We start from the raw sequence: 16,245 nt of genomic DNA, 5'->3' as shown, positions 1-16,245 counted from the left end.
ATAGTGCTTTCCATGGTGCTGAATTTTCAATTCACTGAAATGCTTCTGACATTCTTAATTGTTAGAAACAATAGACCAGATTCTCAAGTGTTTGTGGTGTCTCTCCACATTAGTGCCACCAGCAGAATCTGGCTCTCCAGCTGGTCTAAGAGGCCACAAGAGGGTTACACTACTCGAGGGAGATACTCTGATGGTGAAAAGTCACTGTAGAGATGCCTCTGAGATTGGTATAAGAGGCATGAATGGGGATTCCTTACGTTCCCTCCCCCGCAGTCTTTAGCTGCCTATGGCAGATGTAACACTGGGGAAAAGCCTTGCAGAAAGCCAGGATGAATGAAAAAGTGAGCATTGTGTACTCATTCCCCCATTCTTTGCTGTGTACACCTCAGCTGTAGATGAGGATCTGGTGCAAAGGGTTTAAAAGGAGAAGGAAAGTGATCTTTTGATTAGAGTATGGTTAGAGTTAATGTGGGCCTAAACTCTTTAAGACAAACTGAAAATTGATTAGCCTATAATGTTCTCATGAGTTTTAGATAAGGAATTTATTAATGAGTTATTATGAATAATTTGGTAGTTTAAGAGGATCTGGAGATTTTTTTTGCTGTCTTTAGTTAGCAGACATTTTAGTGCCCTTACAACATCTCTTACTTGGGTTACCTTTTATGGAGCTCATATTTAGGTGACCATTGTTAATGTTTATGGGAGTCATTTGTATTAATCTCAGTGTTCCATTCACTGAATTTACCACACTATCCTAAAAGTAAAATACAATCTACTCTTCATGTACTATAGAGAAAGGCATGTTTACCTTCATGTAATTCATTGGAATGTTTGGAGAGATGAAACCACTATTTTTAATGTTTATATATAGTTTCTGTATTAGCCTTATTGGAATTTATGGGTGGATAGATACTGCATATTTATATATTACTGCCTCACAGCTTAAACAGTTTATCATTTAACCCTTTTATCTGAATTAAGAGTAATACACTACTTCTAATATCAAATCAAACTTGGTATCAACTGTATATGTAATGTAATATAATTGTATTAAGATAAATTTGGGTGAGTTTGTGAATTGATTTCTTCCATTTACACTACCTACTTTATCTTCTCCATTATCAGTGTTGTCTATGCTGCTGTATTGGGTCTGTATCCTGTACAATTATGTAGACTGAATGGGAAAAAAAGTGAGAAACGAACTAGGAGAGTAGTTAAATTTGTTGCTAAAATAGATAGATGCTTGCCACCAGTATATTCATTCGATGCTATGGGACCATTGAAAACAAGTCATGTTGGACAGTTTGGCTACACTTAGAGCATTGATGCTGGTGGCACTATTTGGAGAAGTAAGGATTACTTACATGCGTTTTGCAGAATTGTGTTGCTTTTAGGTTTTATATGTATTGGTTTAGAAGAACAGAAAATAGAAGAGATCAGCATATCTGTAGATTTGTAATACTAAATCAGATTTATTGTCTTATAAATGAAAACATTCTTCTGTCATTCTGTCAGGCATTCCCTTCTTATTTTGCATGACACACAGTACAGTATTTACCTGCTGCTGTGAATTGCCTCTGAGCATTTCTTTTTGTGTCATCTTTGCCTACCTATTTTCCCATGTCACCAGTCTCAAGTGACATTGATTCATTAAGTAGCAAATCCTGGGAGGATGTTCTGTCAGCATGTAAGGCCCAAAAGTATCTCAAACGATATGTTGGCTCTTCAGTGGGCAAAAGCAACAGAGATCTTGTGAAGGTCCCTGGGCTGCAGGTGAGATCTCCCTGATGCAAGGTAGAGGTGTGGAGGCTGGCCATGTGCACGTTCACTTTATGGATCTACTGGGCCACATCCATTATTTTTCCCACTACAAGCTGTGACAGACCCAGACCAGTGGGGTACAGGAGTCTGGTAGAGGGCAAATATACTGGTCACTGGATGAGTAGTTTTCTGTTCCCTGAGTGACCAGAGCAGGGGCTGCACTAGAGTAATCAGGAACCTGCTAGAACCAGTTAAGGCAGGCAGGCTAATTAGAACACCTGGAGCCAATTAAGAAGAAGCTTCTAGAATCAATTAAGGCAGGCTAATCAGGGCACCTGGGTTTTAAAAAGGAGCTCACTTCAGTTTGTAGTGGGAGTGTGAGGAGCTGGGAGCAAGAGGCGCAAGGAGCTGAGAGTGAGAGGGTGTGCTGCTGGAGGACTGAGGAGCACAAGCGTTATCAGACACCAGGAGGACGGTCCTGTGGTGAGAATAAGGAAGGTGTTTGGAGGAGGCCATGGGGAAGTAGCCCAGGGAGTTGTAGCTGTCATGCAGCTGTTACAGGAGACACTATAGACAGCTGCAGTCCACAGGGCCCTGGGCTGGAACCCGGAGTAGAGGGCGGGCCCGGGTTCCCCCCAAACCTCCCAATTGACCTGGACTATGGGTTCTCCCAGAGGGGAAGGTCTCTGGGCTGTTCCCCAACCCACATGGTGAATCTCTGAGGCAAGAAAATCCGCCAATAAGCGCAGAACCCACCAAGATAGAGGAGGAACTTTGTCACAAAGCTAATGGTGACTGCAGCCCTTCTGAATGGACTTTCTGGCTAGCTGGAGCTAAGGATTTCATCTCTCAGGCCTGAGATACTTTTACACTGAGCAAAGCCCTTATACTGAGGTTTGTTTCCATTACCCAGGACCTGCCCTTACATGCAGATGAATTTAAGTTACTCTTTATACAAGAGCAGTCAAAGATGTAATAGCTGATAATGCTGTAGTGATAATGCTGATAATGCTGTAGTGAGTCATCAAATATACAGCCACTGTATATTTTAGAGCACATACAAATCACCCTATTCATATTGCCACAACTTCAGTCTTTAGTAAAAACAAGATCAGAGCACAGCTATTGAATGAGACATATGAGTCACAAAATGCCACTCCCATGATTTGAAATAGTAGGGCAATTAAATTCAGCCCTCTCCCCCAGGAATATGTTTGCCTGTCCAATCCAAGTATCTTAAACATGCCCAGGAGTGTGGTTTCTAAGCACAGACCATATAAAATGGCAATGTTGAAAAAAAGACACTTGTTTAATATTATGTATTGTAAGAGACTCCTAGAAAAAGGTGCAGTTGTCACAGTGGTTCATATGAATTTTGCAAGATTTTGGAGAAGGACACCTAGAGTTTCAAGCAGTTTATGAAATACATTTTTTTTAAAGTAACAAGATCAGTGTGGCCAGGATTTCACTCTGTGTCTTACTGGGAGCATCTGCAATGATTTCTCCTTATCTCCACTCTTCATCAATGTGATTTTTTTTCCTTTGACAAAATGTTTCGTTTACTTGCAGAGATCAAAAAAATACATTGCCCTGATTCTTCTTAACACTAAGCCCTGGTCTACACTATGAGTTTAGGTCGACTTTAGCAGGGTTAAATCAAATTAAGCCTAGACACGTCCACACGACGAAGCCCTTTCTTTCGACTTAAAGGGCCCTTTAAACCGGTTTCTTTACTCCACCTCCAACGAGGGGATTAGCGCTAAAATCGGCGGATGCAAATTGACGTTATTGGCTTCCGGGAGCTATCCCACAGTGCTTCATTGTGACCGCTCTGGACAGCACTCTCAACTCAGATGCACTGACCAGGTAGACAGGAAAAGCCCCGCGAACTTTTGAATTTCATTTCCTGTTTGCCCAGCGTGGAGAGCACAGGTGACCACGCAGAGCTCATCAGCACAGGTAACCATGATGGAGTCCCAGGATCGCAAAAGAGCTCCAGCATAGACAGAACGGGAGGTACGGGATCTGCTCACCATATGGGGAGACGAATCAGTGCTAGCTGAACTCCATAGCAGTAAACGAAATGGCAAAATATTAGAAAAGGTCTCAAAGGCCATGAAGGACAGAGACCATAACAGGGACGCACAGCAGTGCCGCGTGAAAATTAAGGAGCTAAGGCAAGCCTACCACAAAGCCAGAGAGGCAAACGGAAGGTCTGGGGCAGAGCCGCAAACATGCCGCTTCTACGCGGAGCTGCATGCCATTCTAAGGGGTGCAGCCACTGCTACCACAACCGTATGCTTTGACTCCGTCATTGGAGAAACACGCAACAGGGAAGCGGGTTCAGGGTACGCGGAAGATGATGATGATGAAGACAATGAAGATAGTTCACAGCAAGGAAGCGGAGAAACCGGTTTCCCCAACAGCCAGGATATGTTTATCACCCTGGACCTGGAACCAGTAACCCCCGAACTCACCCACGGCGTGCTCCCAGACCCTGAGGGCACACAAGGGACCTCTGGTGAGTGTACCTTTGTAAATATCACACATGGTTTAAAAGCAAGTGTTTTTAATGATTAATGATTAATTTGCCCTGGCAATCAAGGCCAGTACAGCTACTGGAAAAGTCTGTTAACGTGTATGGGGATGGAGCGGAAATCCTCCGGGGACATCTCCAGAAAGCTCTCCTTCATGTACTCCCAAAGCCTTTGCAAAAGGTTTCTGGAGAGGGCTGCCTTATCCCGTCCGCCATGGTAGGAGACTTTACCACGCCAGGCCAGTAGCACGTAGTCTGGAATCATTGCATAACAAAGCATGGCAGCGTATGGTCCCGGTGTTTGCTGGCATGCAGACAACATCCATTCCTTATCTCTCTTTGTTATCCTCAGGAGAGTAATATCATTCACGGTCACCTGGTTGAAATGGGGTGATTTTATTAAGGGGGCATTCAGAGGTGCCCGTTCCTGCTCGGATGAACAGAAATGTTCCTCGCTGTTAGCCACGCGGTGGGGAGGGGAGGGGTGAAGGGATCATCCCAGAGAATTGGGTGTGTATGTGGGGGGGGGTGGTAGTTGGGTTTGTGCTGCATGTTAACCCGGAAACCCCAGCCCCTCCTTTTGCATTGCAAACCCATTTTAAATGGCCAACCCAACGGGTCCTTGTTATGGGAAATGAGGGCGCTACTGTTTGAAGCCATTCCCACATGTTATGAGGGTTAAAAAAGCCAAAAGACTGTGGCTTACCATGGCTGCCTGCAAGCTGAATTCTGTTGCCTGGCACCGCGTGAGTGATCTCTCACACCAAACCAGCAGGCCCTCAATATAAGAGGAAAAATGCGACCTTGTAACGAAAGCACATGTGCTGTGTAACGTGAACAGCAAAATTTAACGTGAAAGAGTGTACCCATTGTTCTCTAAAATGTGTCTTTTTTTAACCACCTCTCCCTTGTCCTCCACCAGCTGCAAATGTTTCTCCTTCGCAGAGGCTAGCAAAGATTAGAAGGAGAAAACGGTGGACTCGGGATGATATGTTCACGGAGCTCTAAATGTCCTCCCAGGCGGAAAGAGCACAGCAGAATCCGTGGAGGCAGTCAATGTCAGACTACAGAAAAGCACAATATGAATGAGAGGAGAGGTGGCGGGCTGAATCGCGGGATGAACAGAGCAAGTGGCGGGCTGAAGATGATAGGTGGCGTCAGCTTGCAGACAGAAGGCAAGAGTCGATGCTCCGGCTGCTGGAGCATCAAACTGATATGCTCCAGCGTATGGTTGAGCTGCAGGAAAGGCAGCAGGAGCAGAGACTGCCGCTACAGCCCCAGTGTAACCAACAGCCCTCCTCCCCAAGTCCCATTGCCTCCTCACCCAGACGCCCAAGAACACGGTGGGGGGGCCTCCGGCCACCCAGTCACTCCACCCCAGATGATTGCCCGAGCATCGGAAGGCTGGCCTTCAATAAGTGTTAAAGTTTTAAAGTTTTAAACTGCAGTGTGTCCTTTTCCTTCCCTCCTCCCCCACCCCTCCCGGGCTACCTTGGCAATTATCCCCCTAGTTGTGTGATGATTTAATAAAGAATGCATGAATGTGAAGTAACAATGACTTTATTGCCTCTGCAAGCGGTGCTCGAAGGGGGAGGGGAGGATGGGGTGGTTGGTTTACAGGGAAGTAGAGTGAACCGGGTGCGGGGGGGCGGACGGTTCATCAAGGAGAAACAAACAGAAGTTTCACACTGTAGCCTGGCCAGTCACAAAACTCGTTTTCAAAGCTTCTCTGATGCGCACCGCGCCCTGCTGTACTCTTCTAACCGCCCTGGTGTCTGGCTGCGCGTAATCAGCGGCCAGGCGATTTGCCTCAACCTCCCACCCCACCATAAATGTCTCCCCCTTACTCTCACAGATATTGTGGAGCGCACAGTAAGCAGCAATAACAATGGGGATATTCTTTTCTCTGAGGTCTGAGCAAGTCAGTAAGCTGCGCCAGCGTGCTTTTAAACGTCCAAATGCACATTCCACCACCATTCGGCACTTGCTCAGCCTGTAGTTGAACAGGCCCTGACTACTGTCCAGGCTGCCTGTGTACGGCTTCATGAGCCATGGCATTAAGGGGTAGGCTGGGTCCCCAAGGATCATGATAGGCATTTCAACATCCCCAACGGTTATTTTCTGGTCCGGGAAGAAAGTCCCTTCCTCCAGCTTTCGAAACAGACCAGAGTGCCTGAAGATGCAAGCATCATGTACCTTTCCCGGCCATCCCACGCTGATGTTGGTGAAACATCCCTTGTGTTCCACCAGGGCTTGCAGCAGCATTGAAAAGTACCCCTTGCGGTTCATGTACTCGGTGGCTTGGTGCTCCAGTGCCAAGATAGGGGTATGGGTTCCGTCTATCGTCCCACCACAGTTTGGAAATCCCATTGCAGCAAAGCCATCCACTATGGTCTGCATGTTTCCCAGAGTCACTGCCCTTGATATCAGCAGGTCTTTGATTGCCCTGGCAACTTGGATCACAGCAGCCCCCACAGTAGATTTGCCCACTCCAAATTGATTCCCAACTGACCAGTAGCTGTCTGGCGTGACAAGCTTCCATAGGGCTATCGCCACTCGCTTCTCAACTGTGAGGCCTGCTCTCATCCTGGTATTCTGGCGCTTCAGGGCAAGGGAAAGCAAGTCACAAAGTTCCATGAAAGTGCCCTTACGCATGCGAAAGTTTCGCAGCCACTGGGAATCGTCCCAGACCTGCAACACGATGCGGTCCCACCAGTCTGTGCTTGTTTCCCGGGCCCAGAATCGGCGTTCCACGGGATGAACCTGCCTCAGTAACACCATGATTTGCACATTGCTGGGGCCCGTACCTTGTGTGAGGCCTGTGTCCATGTCAATTTCCTCATCACTCTCGTCGCCGCGTTGCAATCGCCTCATCAGCTGGTCCTGGTTTTGCTTTGGCATGTCCTGGCTCTGCATATACTCCAGGACAATGCGCGTGGTGTTCATAGTGCTCATAATTGCCGCGGTGATCTGAGCGGGCTCCATGATCCCAGTGCTATGGCGTCTGGTCTGAAAAAAGGCACGAAACTGACGGAGGGAGGGAGGGGCGACTGACGACATGGCGTACAGGTACAGGGAATTAAAATCAACAAAGGTGGCTGCGCATCAGGGAGAAACACAAACAACTGTCACACAGAATGCCCCCCCAAAGATTGAACTCAAAACCCTGGGTTTAGCAGGCCGTTGATTTCACAGAGGGAGGGGGAAGCAAATGAATACATCTATTTTTTACATCTTAAGCTGGCAGCAGACGGTGCAGCATGACTGATAGCCCTCGGCATCTTCTGGGTGCTTGGCAGAAGATACTGTACTACGATTGCTAGCCATCATCGTCAAGACGGTTCTATAGGACTGCCGGCAGGACTGAGTCTCCAGGAGACAAAGCATGTCTGCCCAGGTGCCTATGATTGAACTGGAATATGACAATGACGAATATCAATCTTAGTACACCATCTACTGCCAAAAGGCAAGGGGCTGCTGCTGTGTAGCAATGCAGCCCCAAGTCTGCCGGCACCCAGATAGCCGATGAAGGTTACCAGTCATACTGCACCGTCTACTGCCAAAAGGCAATTAGCTGCTGCTGTGTAGCAATGCAGTACCACGTCTGCCGGCACCCAGATGACATATGGTGACGCTGAGCTGAGCTGAGCGGGCTCCATGCTTGCCGTGGTATGTTGTCTGCACAGGTAACCCAGGTAAAAAGGCGCGAATCGATTGTCTGCCGTTGCTCTAACGGAGGGGGAGGGGCCTGACGGCATGTACCCAAAACCCCCCGCGACACTGTTTTGCATCACCAGGCATTGGGATCTCAACCCAGAATACCAATGGGTGGCGGAGACTGCGGGAACTGTGGGATAGCTACCCACAGTGCAACTCTCCGGAAGTCGATGCTAGCCTTGGTACTGTGGACGCGGTCCGCCGGCTTCATGCACTTAGAGCATTTTATGTGGGGACACACACAATCGACTGTATAAAACCGATATCTATAAAACCGGCTTCTATAAATTCGACCTAATTTCGTAGTGTAGACATACCCTCAGGCTCATTTACACTGGTCTAGCCATGTACAGGGGCCTTACAATGGGTGCAGTTCTAACTTATGACCACTTTAAGTCCCGTTACACAGCCAAAGGGTCCTTAATGCAATGAAAATAAGGTTCACATATCTTTTTCTGATCCTTATGGAGCAGGTTGTTCTAGGCTCCCTGTTGAGTGTTCTCTTCTATATAATGAACTGTAGAATGCCTACCAAGATACACTTGCACAGATATCCCAAATTTCATATTTCACAAATGTCAAATCTGTTCCTATCCTTAACAAGGTTTCACTGTATCCTCTGATGGGTTCCAAGCTTACATATACCAACTGAAATCTCTATTGAAATCTCATTGGGTTTTTAGGCTTGTTTCAGTTATGCAAGTGTTGTTTCTAAAATACTCTCCACGGTACTTGCTGTCTACAGTTACAAGTCCCAATTTATAAAGAATAATGGCTTTATCCATTGGAAATGTTTGTGCTGAGTGCAGCAACAAGTGTTTTTTCCCCCTTACCCGTATAAGTTTTAAAGCCAAGTGACACAAGTCACTTCTAATCTTAATAGTGTGATTTTTACAGACTACCTTTCATCAGAAGGGGCATCAAGCAGGAGTGTGCAAGCAAACTGAAATGCTGCTGTTGGCCATGGTACTCTATACAAGTCATATAAACAAATGTTATGTGTGGGATTGCCAGGAAAAGTATTTACTGACCTTATGGAAGGTATTGCTCACCTAATTTTTTTTAATGCTAGCAATTCAAAGCACCATGTAATATTGAGTTGTCTCATGTACCAATCACCACACTTCCTTTTCACTGATGTTTTGGGTTGGAAAAATTCTTTTTTTAATATGGATAATCATCAGAAAAAATCAGAAAACCACAGGGCTCAACTCTCAACCCTGCTCTGGTCCGTTTGCACTACTCCTAGAGCACAAAGATGCCAGAAAGTATCTGGATCAGGCCAGTGGGGAATTCCTAAACCAGTATGTCTGTTTACTGTTAATTTTACTACCCTGAGGGTCCACAAATCATTTATGGTAATTAACTTCTCTTCTAATGATGATAGCTCACTAAATAATATTGCTCTTTTTATCTCACAAAGTCCCTCACGATGGTTTCCATTGTATAAATTAGTGGTTCTCAACCAGGAGTACACATACTCCAGGAGTACACAGAGGTCTTCCAGGGAGTAAATCAATTCATCTAGATATTTTCGTGGTTTTACAAAAGGCAACGTAAAATGCACTAGCGACGTCAGTACAAACTAAAATTTCATACAGACGATTACTTGTTTATACTAATCTATATACTATACACTGTAATGTAAGTACATTATTTTATTCCAATTGCTTTATTTTATAATTATATGGTAAAAAATGAGAAAGTAAGCAATTTTTCAGTAATAGAGTGCTGTGACACTTTTTATGTCTGATTTTGTAAGCAACAAGTTTTTAAGTGAGGTGAAACTTGGGGGGTATGCAAGCCAAACAGAATCCTGAAAGGGGTATGGTAGCCCTATGCAAAGGTTGAGAGCCACTGGTATAAATCATCCAACAGAGTTGTGATTTCCCTTATGGAAGAATCCTACAGAATTTAATAGTGATTAAATCAAAAGGATTCTATAGAAATTAATTGTGAATCTATAGAAATCAATCTAAAACCCATAAAATGGCATCCTTTCTATAAAATGTATGTCAGGGTATAAAATTATAGAGAATTATACCTCTGCTATACAATTCTATGGGTATTAAATTCAGTAGGATTTTCCTAGAAGGGTTTACTTTCTATTGTATATTGTTTCTAATCCCTTTCATTGTCCCTTCGTGTCTTCAGAGTACAGAACAGCTCACTTTGTTAATCAACACTGGAAAAAAAGACCCCTGTGTTCTACACATTAAGGTTCAGGAGTATATGTCATCTTCTCTAATTTTAAAACCATGTTCAGGCAAGAGGCATCAAAATAATCTTTTAAACCAGTTAAATTCCTAGACGTACAAGGCATATTTCTGTAACAAGTAGCAAACTGAAAGCATAAGTCATTACCAAGGACAGACTGTCAGTGGCTTAGGTCTACAGTACTTGTAATATATAACCAGTACTGACATTATTGCAGATTGGAGTCTGAAATTGATTTTTTTTTAAAATCCAGGATTTCTTATGATGGAACAAGTCTATAGTGAGGCACTTGATTTATTGCAAAAATTGTACTGGAGAATAAAAACGGAGGTTTTTTTTTTAAGAGCGATATATACTAATTGAAGTATTTCTCCAGAGAGCTTAATTAACTGTCTTTTGAACTTTTTATTATTAAGACCCTGATTGTGCAACTTGATCCACATGGGTGGACGCCATGGGTGGACACCTGTTCAGGTGTACAGCACCATATACTTCAGTGAGACTCTGTGTAGGGGATGAGAGGCTCATCTGCATGGATTGGTTTGCAGGGTCAGCCTATTGATGAGGCTGAAACACTTTGGAAGAAAGTGGCTTGCAAAAGCCAATGGGCATCACTGACAATGACATGAGTGAGATGCAAATGTATTAATGATATTACCTGGAGCTTGTTTGTAATTACTTTTCAACATCGGGTTGGAGATTTTTCAAGGGCACTCAGTGTTCACCTAACTCTGCTCTCATTAATATCAGTGGCAGCAGTTAAACAAATGCTTTTTTAAAATTCCACCCTATATGTTCTGTGTAAAATCTTTAAAAATTATCAGGAATGTGAATCAAAAGGGGAAAACCAAAGAGAAACTTTAAACATCAACTCATCGGTTTGCTAAGTATGTATGTTAGTGCAGGACCTTATAGGGAATTATTTTGAACTTCAGTTAAGACCTATTCATTTGGCTTTTTCATTAGGTTTCTTTGATGGACAATCTGCAGAAATTCAATCTAACTTGAGATCTCCATCTGTGATTCATTTGATTTAATGTTTTGAAAGAGACTTCTTATCTTGACAGGAATGATTTTAAAATCCAAATAAGAGCAATTGAATCAGTCAAGTTTGGGTCTCAAGGTTGCAATCATTTTAAACAGCCAACCATAGCATTAAAACAGCTGAAGCAGCATTACTTGATGTGCTGCTTTTGGCAGTTTAATTCTGATATCAGCTGAGTTTAATGCTGGGCTTTCAATACATTTTTGTCTTGCTTTTTAGGAGAAAAAAATTAAACCAGGGAAATAACATTAAAAGTGAGCAAATATCCCTATATGTTTACTAAGGATGTATCTAATCTCACTAATTGTACTTCTCTAATTCCATCAAAGGTAGCCTACTGTAAAGTGTTCCTATTAAACATCCCCCCAACTACAGTATATAGTCATAAAGTTTAAGGCCGAAAGGGCCCCAGATCATCTAATCTGACCTGTATATGACAGGTCAGCAGCACCCACATCCCAACAACTGAAATTAAACTAAAATATCACCACCCACAAAAGACTAAACCATTATGTGCCACAAGCAGAGAGCAGGCAGAACCAACATGCAGTAGTGCCTGAAGCCTCTGAAGTGGCTGGTAATTAAGTGAGATATACCGAGATAATTCTGACAAGTGACCCACATTCTGTGCTGCAGAGGAATATGGAAAAAGCCCCAAGATCACTGCCAATCTGACCTGGGGAAAAATTCCTTCCCAGTCCCACATATGGCAATCAGTTAGATCCTGGGTATCTATGCAAGAGCCAGTCAGCTGAACACATGAGAGACAGAGAGAATGCTCAGTGTCATTTAGAGCACTGGTCCAGTCCATGCAATGTCCCATGTCCAGCTGTGGCTATCTCTGATGCTTCAGAGGAAAGAGACTCAACTCTCCCTTCACCCCAACCCCAGAATACATGGGGTGGGTTTAGCTTGCAGTAACTTTACACAGCCTGAGGATCACTTAGTGGTCCAAATTCACACAAACTCTCTAAAATTCAATGAAAATAGTGATTTCCCCCCAACCCACAATTCCCACACCTATCTTATATCAGGCCCTAGGATCCTCTGACTTACTTACGTCTTTTGGAGGGAAGTGATTGTCTGCAATCCCCTTCCCCTACAATGTATTCAGAAGTCTGATACCTCACTTCCTTCCTCCATCAGATTTATAAGAAAACAGACAGCATAGGGATTGCGACATGATCTTCTAGTAGCTGTTGCTGTTCTAAAGCTTGTTACCTATTTACTTATCAGGAAAACGTTGGGGGCACGGAGAAGGAGACAACGGCAGTACAATGAAAATGTAGCTGTTAACGCTCTCATGATAGATTTTGTAGTGAAAAACTTCTTTATTGTGGGAAGATAATCTGCATGCTTATGGATTCATTTTACCTGAAAATAAATGACCACAGTGCTCCACAGATACATTGTGCACCAACAGTACAAACTTCATAGTGTGCTCATTCTACCACCTTTTACCCACTAAACTTATTTCTTTGCTGTTGGTCTGCAACATTTATTTTGTCTGCAGTATTCTCCTGTCAACTTTTTATCAGATTCCCTCCAGTTCCCATTCCTTGTAGATAATATTCTCTAAAGCATATCACATGTTGCAGTGATTTTTAGGTAGATTCATTTGTGGATCGTCTGCCTTTCTAAAGGATTATTGTAACCTACTTTTTTAGATAATAATTTTTTATTATAAATAGTGTTTGACAAAGTTGATAGTAGTCTCTGGTGATTCCCTGTAACAGCAGCCATATGGAACTGTAATTTCAAAGTCCCACAGATCTCATTTAGTTTTATACTGTGTAGGATTACATGTCAAAGTTGTTTTTGTGCCATCTATAAGATTTCTTACACTATGAATGGCTTTACTCTAGATTCTGTTATCTAGAGATTCATTCTTTACATCAAAAACAATGAGGAGTCCATGTGGCACCTTGGAGACTAACAAATTTATTTGGGCATAAGCTTTCGTGGGCTAGAACCCACTTCATCAGATGCATGAACCGAAAAATACAGGAGTAGGTATAAATACATGAAAGGATGATGTTGCTTTACCAAGTGTGAGGTCAGTCTAATGAGAATCAATTAACAGCAGGATACCAAGGGAGGAAAAATAACTTTTGAAGTGGTAAGAGAGTGGCCCATTACAGACAGTTGACAAGAAGGTGTGAGTAACAGTAGGGAGAAATTAGTATTGGGGAAATTAAGTTTAGGTTTTGTAATGACCCAACCACTCCTAGTCTTTATTCAGGCCTAATCTGATGGTATCCAGTTTGCAAATTAATTCCAGTACTGCAGCTTCACGTTGGAGTCTGTTTTTGAAGTTTTTTTGTTGAAGAATTGCCACTTTAGGTCTGTTATTGAATGACCAGAGAGATTGAAGTGTTCTCCTACTGGTTTTTCAATGTTATGATTCCTGGTGTCAGATTTGAGTCCATTTATTCTTTTGCGTAGAGACTGTCCGTTTTGGCCAATGTACATGGCAGAGGGGCGTTGCTGGCACATGATGGCATATATCACATTGGTAGATGTGCAGGTGAACGAGCCCCGGATGGTGTGGCTGTTGTGGTTAGGTCCTATGATGGTGTCCCTTGCATAGATATGTGGACAGAGTTGGCACCGGGGTTTGTAGCAGGGTTTGGTTCCTGGGTTGGTGATTTTGTTGTGTGGTGTGTAGTTGCTGGTGAGTATTTGCTTTAGGATGAAGTGGGTTCTGGCCCACGAAAACTTATGCCCAAATAAATTTTTAGTCTCTAAGGTGCCACAAGGACTCCTCATTGTTTTTCTGATGTAGACTAACACATCTACCACTCTGATTCTTTACATCAGTTACCAAAATTAGATTTCTTGTTAAAAGATACTGTACAGCTTAATTTATTCCCCTATCTCTAGTCCTGCAGACTGGGGTCTGGAATTTATGTGAAAATCACAGTGACTCCAGAGATGAGTTAACAATTAAATAAGTGAATTTGGTAAAAAGCAGCAATTTAGTCATTTTAACTCCAGAACATGTGGGTGGGTGGGAAGGGAGGAAATGTCATTTTGGCCTGCTACAGTGTAGCAGTATAGTGGAAGTTCACTTCTCTTAATGCGTAATTGCTTGGCTTTCTCCATCTGTGTCAGTTCAGTCTCAATGGGACAGAGCTAAAAATAACATAACTGCGCCCATACTGAAACAGAAGAAATGCTTTCTGGTGGAAAAAGAAGTTCAGGTAAATAATTTAAAAAAAAAGTACTTTATACTTTGCCTTTAGGAAGTGAGTGTTTGTCAAAGCCAAGTGAGTCACAGCTAATTTTTTGTTTGTAACCTTCAGTTTTGTCTAATTAATCTGTCTTTTCTCTTTATGCTAGTGCCCACAGGGTCAGCCATTGGGATGGCTCACTAGCACTTGGAGCCTGTTCCTGCAGGCTCTGCTGGGCAAAATCCCCATGACGGTCAGTGAGATTTTTGCCCAGATAAGGACTTCAGGACTGGGCCTGGCATGTGGGAATGCCCTGGTGTTTTGTAAAATGTTTAGGAAGTTTTGGAGGAAGGAAAAATACCTCTGGTGTTTAGCAAACTTTAGGAGAGTGTTTGTTTCTTCCAATGGCTTGTGAAGAGTTCTGGAATGACAGGTCCAGAGCCTGCCTTCCTCTATATGTTCTCAGAACAGGTACAGTTCAGGCAGTGGCAATACATCTGCTATAAATATCCAATTCAGTGCATCTTAACTCTCCTGGGGTGAAAACATAGTTTAGCATCTGGTTCCATGCAAATTAAATCCCTGGCTTTTCTGCTGAGACATCAGAAAGGGGGCCATTTGTGACAGTAGGTTTTGTAATATGTATGCCTGTGCATCAGAGACAGGTGTGAGACCACAAGCTCATTTAATGTGAGCCAATGAACAGCTGCCAGCTGGGAAAGATTTTTTTGGTCTCTGTCAACCCTATTTTTCTGTGAAGTGCTAATCTACAAGTTACCACCTATCCCATAAGCCATACACTGCAGTGGAAGAGGACTGGTGTCTGGTAGAAAATTACTCAGAATGCAATAAAGACTTCCCCCCCCCAAAAAAAAACTTTAAAACCCTTTCAGAATTTCACAAAACAATTGTAGCAAGCCCATAGGCACTAACAATTGCCAGCATACGCTCATATCATTGGGTTAGAAGCTCAGATGTTTGGCTTAATAAACATCAGGCTTGTAGTTTGCCTTATGGATAAGAAGAGGTGGGCTTGGCTGCAGTGAATGCAAATGGATTACTTTATTGGACATGTGCAGTTCTTGGCTCTCCAGTTCTTCCTGTCTGTCTAACTAAACACATCCTGTGGTGCTTGGTGTCACACAGTGTATCCCTAACAGAAGCAGTGCCAGCCCATTGGGGACCCTAAGCAGGAATATCCCACCCCCAATAAAAAGCAAATGGGGGCCCCTTGGAGCTGCTCAGGGTCCTAAGTAATTGCTTAGTCTGCTTATGCTGGCTCTGCTCCCTGAGTTCTAGCCTGGGCCATGCAGTCATGTAAGGGACGCCTCCTTATAGTACATGCCTCTGTTGTTGTTTTTATTTAAGGACAATGTACTTGGAACTGAACTGGACACAAAATGAGACCATTTCTCTCCAAGTAACTTACAATATGAAAACTTAAGTTAAGGCTTGTCTACACTGGCACTTTACAGCGCTGCAACTTTCTCACTCAGGGGTGTGGAAAAATACACCCCTGAGCGCTGCAAGTTTCAGCGCTGTAATGTGCCAGTATAGACAGTTCACCAGTGCTGGGAGCCGTGCTTCCAGCACTGGTAGCTACACCCCTAGTGGAGATGGGTTTTTTTAGAGCGCTGGGAGAGCACTTTAACGTTGCCAGTGAAGACGTGCCCTCAGTTAATAGAGAAACTACATTAGTTATCAGCATAGTAGAGCCCATATGTTTTATGGGCCAGTCTCTAGAGAATGACATTAGCCAGTACACTACAATTTCTGCAGAGAGACTGTGCATTGTC

The sequence above is a fragment of the Chrysemys picta genome, chromosome 14 (assembly GCF_011386835.1).
Source record: "Chrysemys picta bellii isolate R12L10 chromosome 14, ASM1138683v2, whole genome shotgun sequence".
In the NCBI taxonomy this organism is placed as follows: domain Eukaryota; kingdom Metazoa; phylum Chordata; order Testudines; family Emydidae; genus Chrysemys; species Chrysemys picta.
This window is presented reverse-complemented; position numbering follows the sequence as displayed.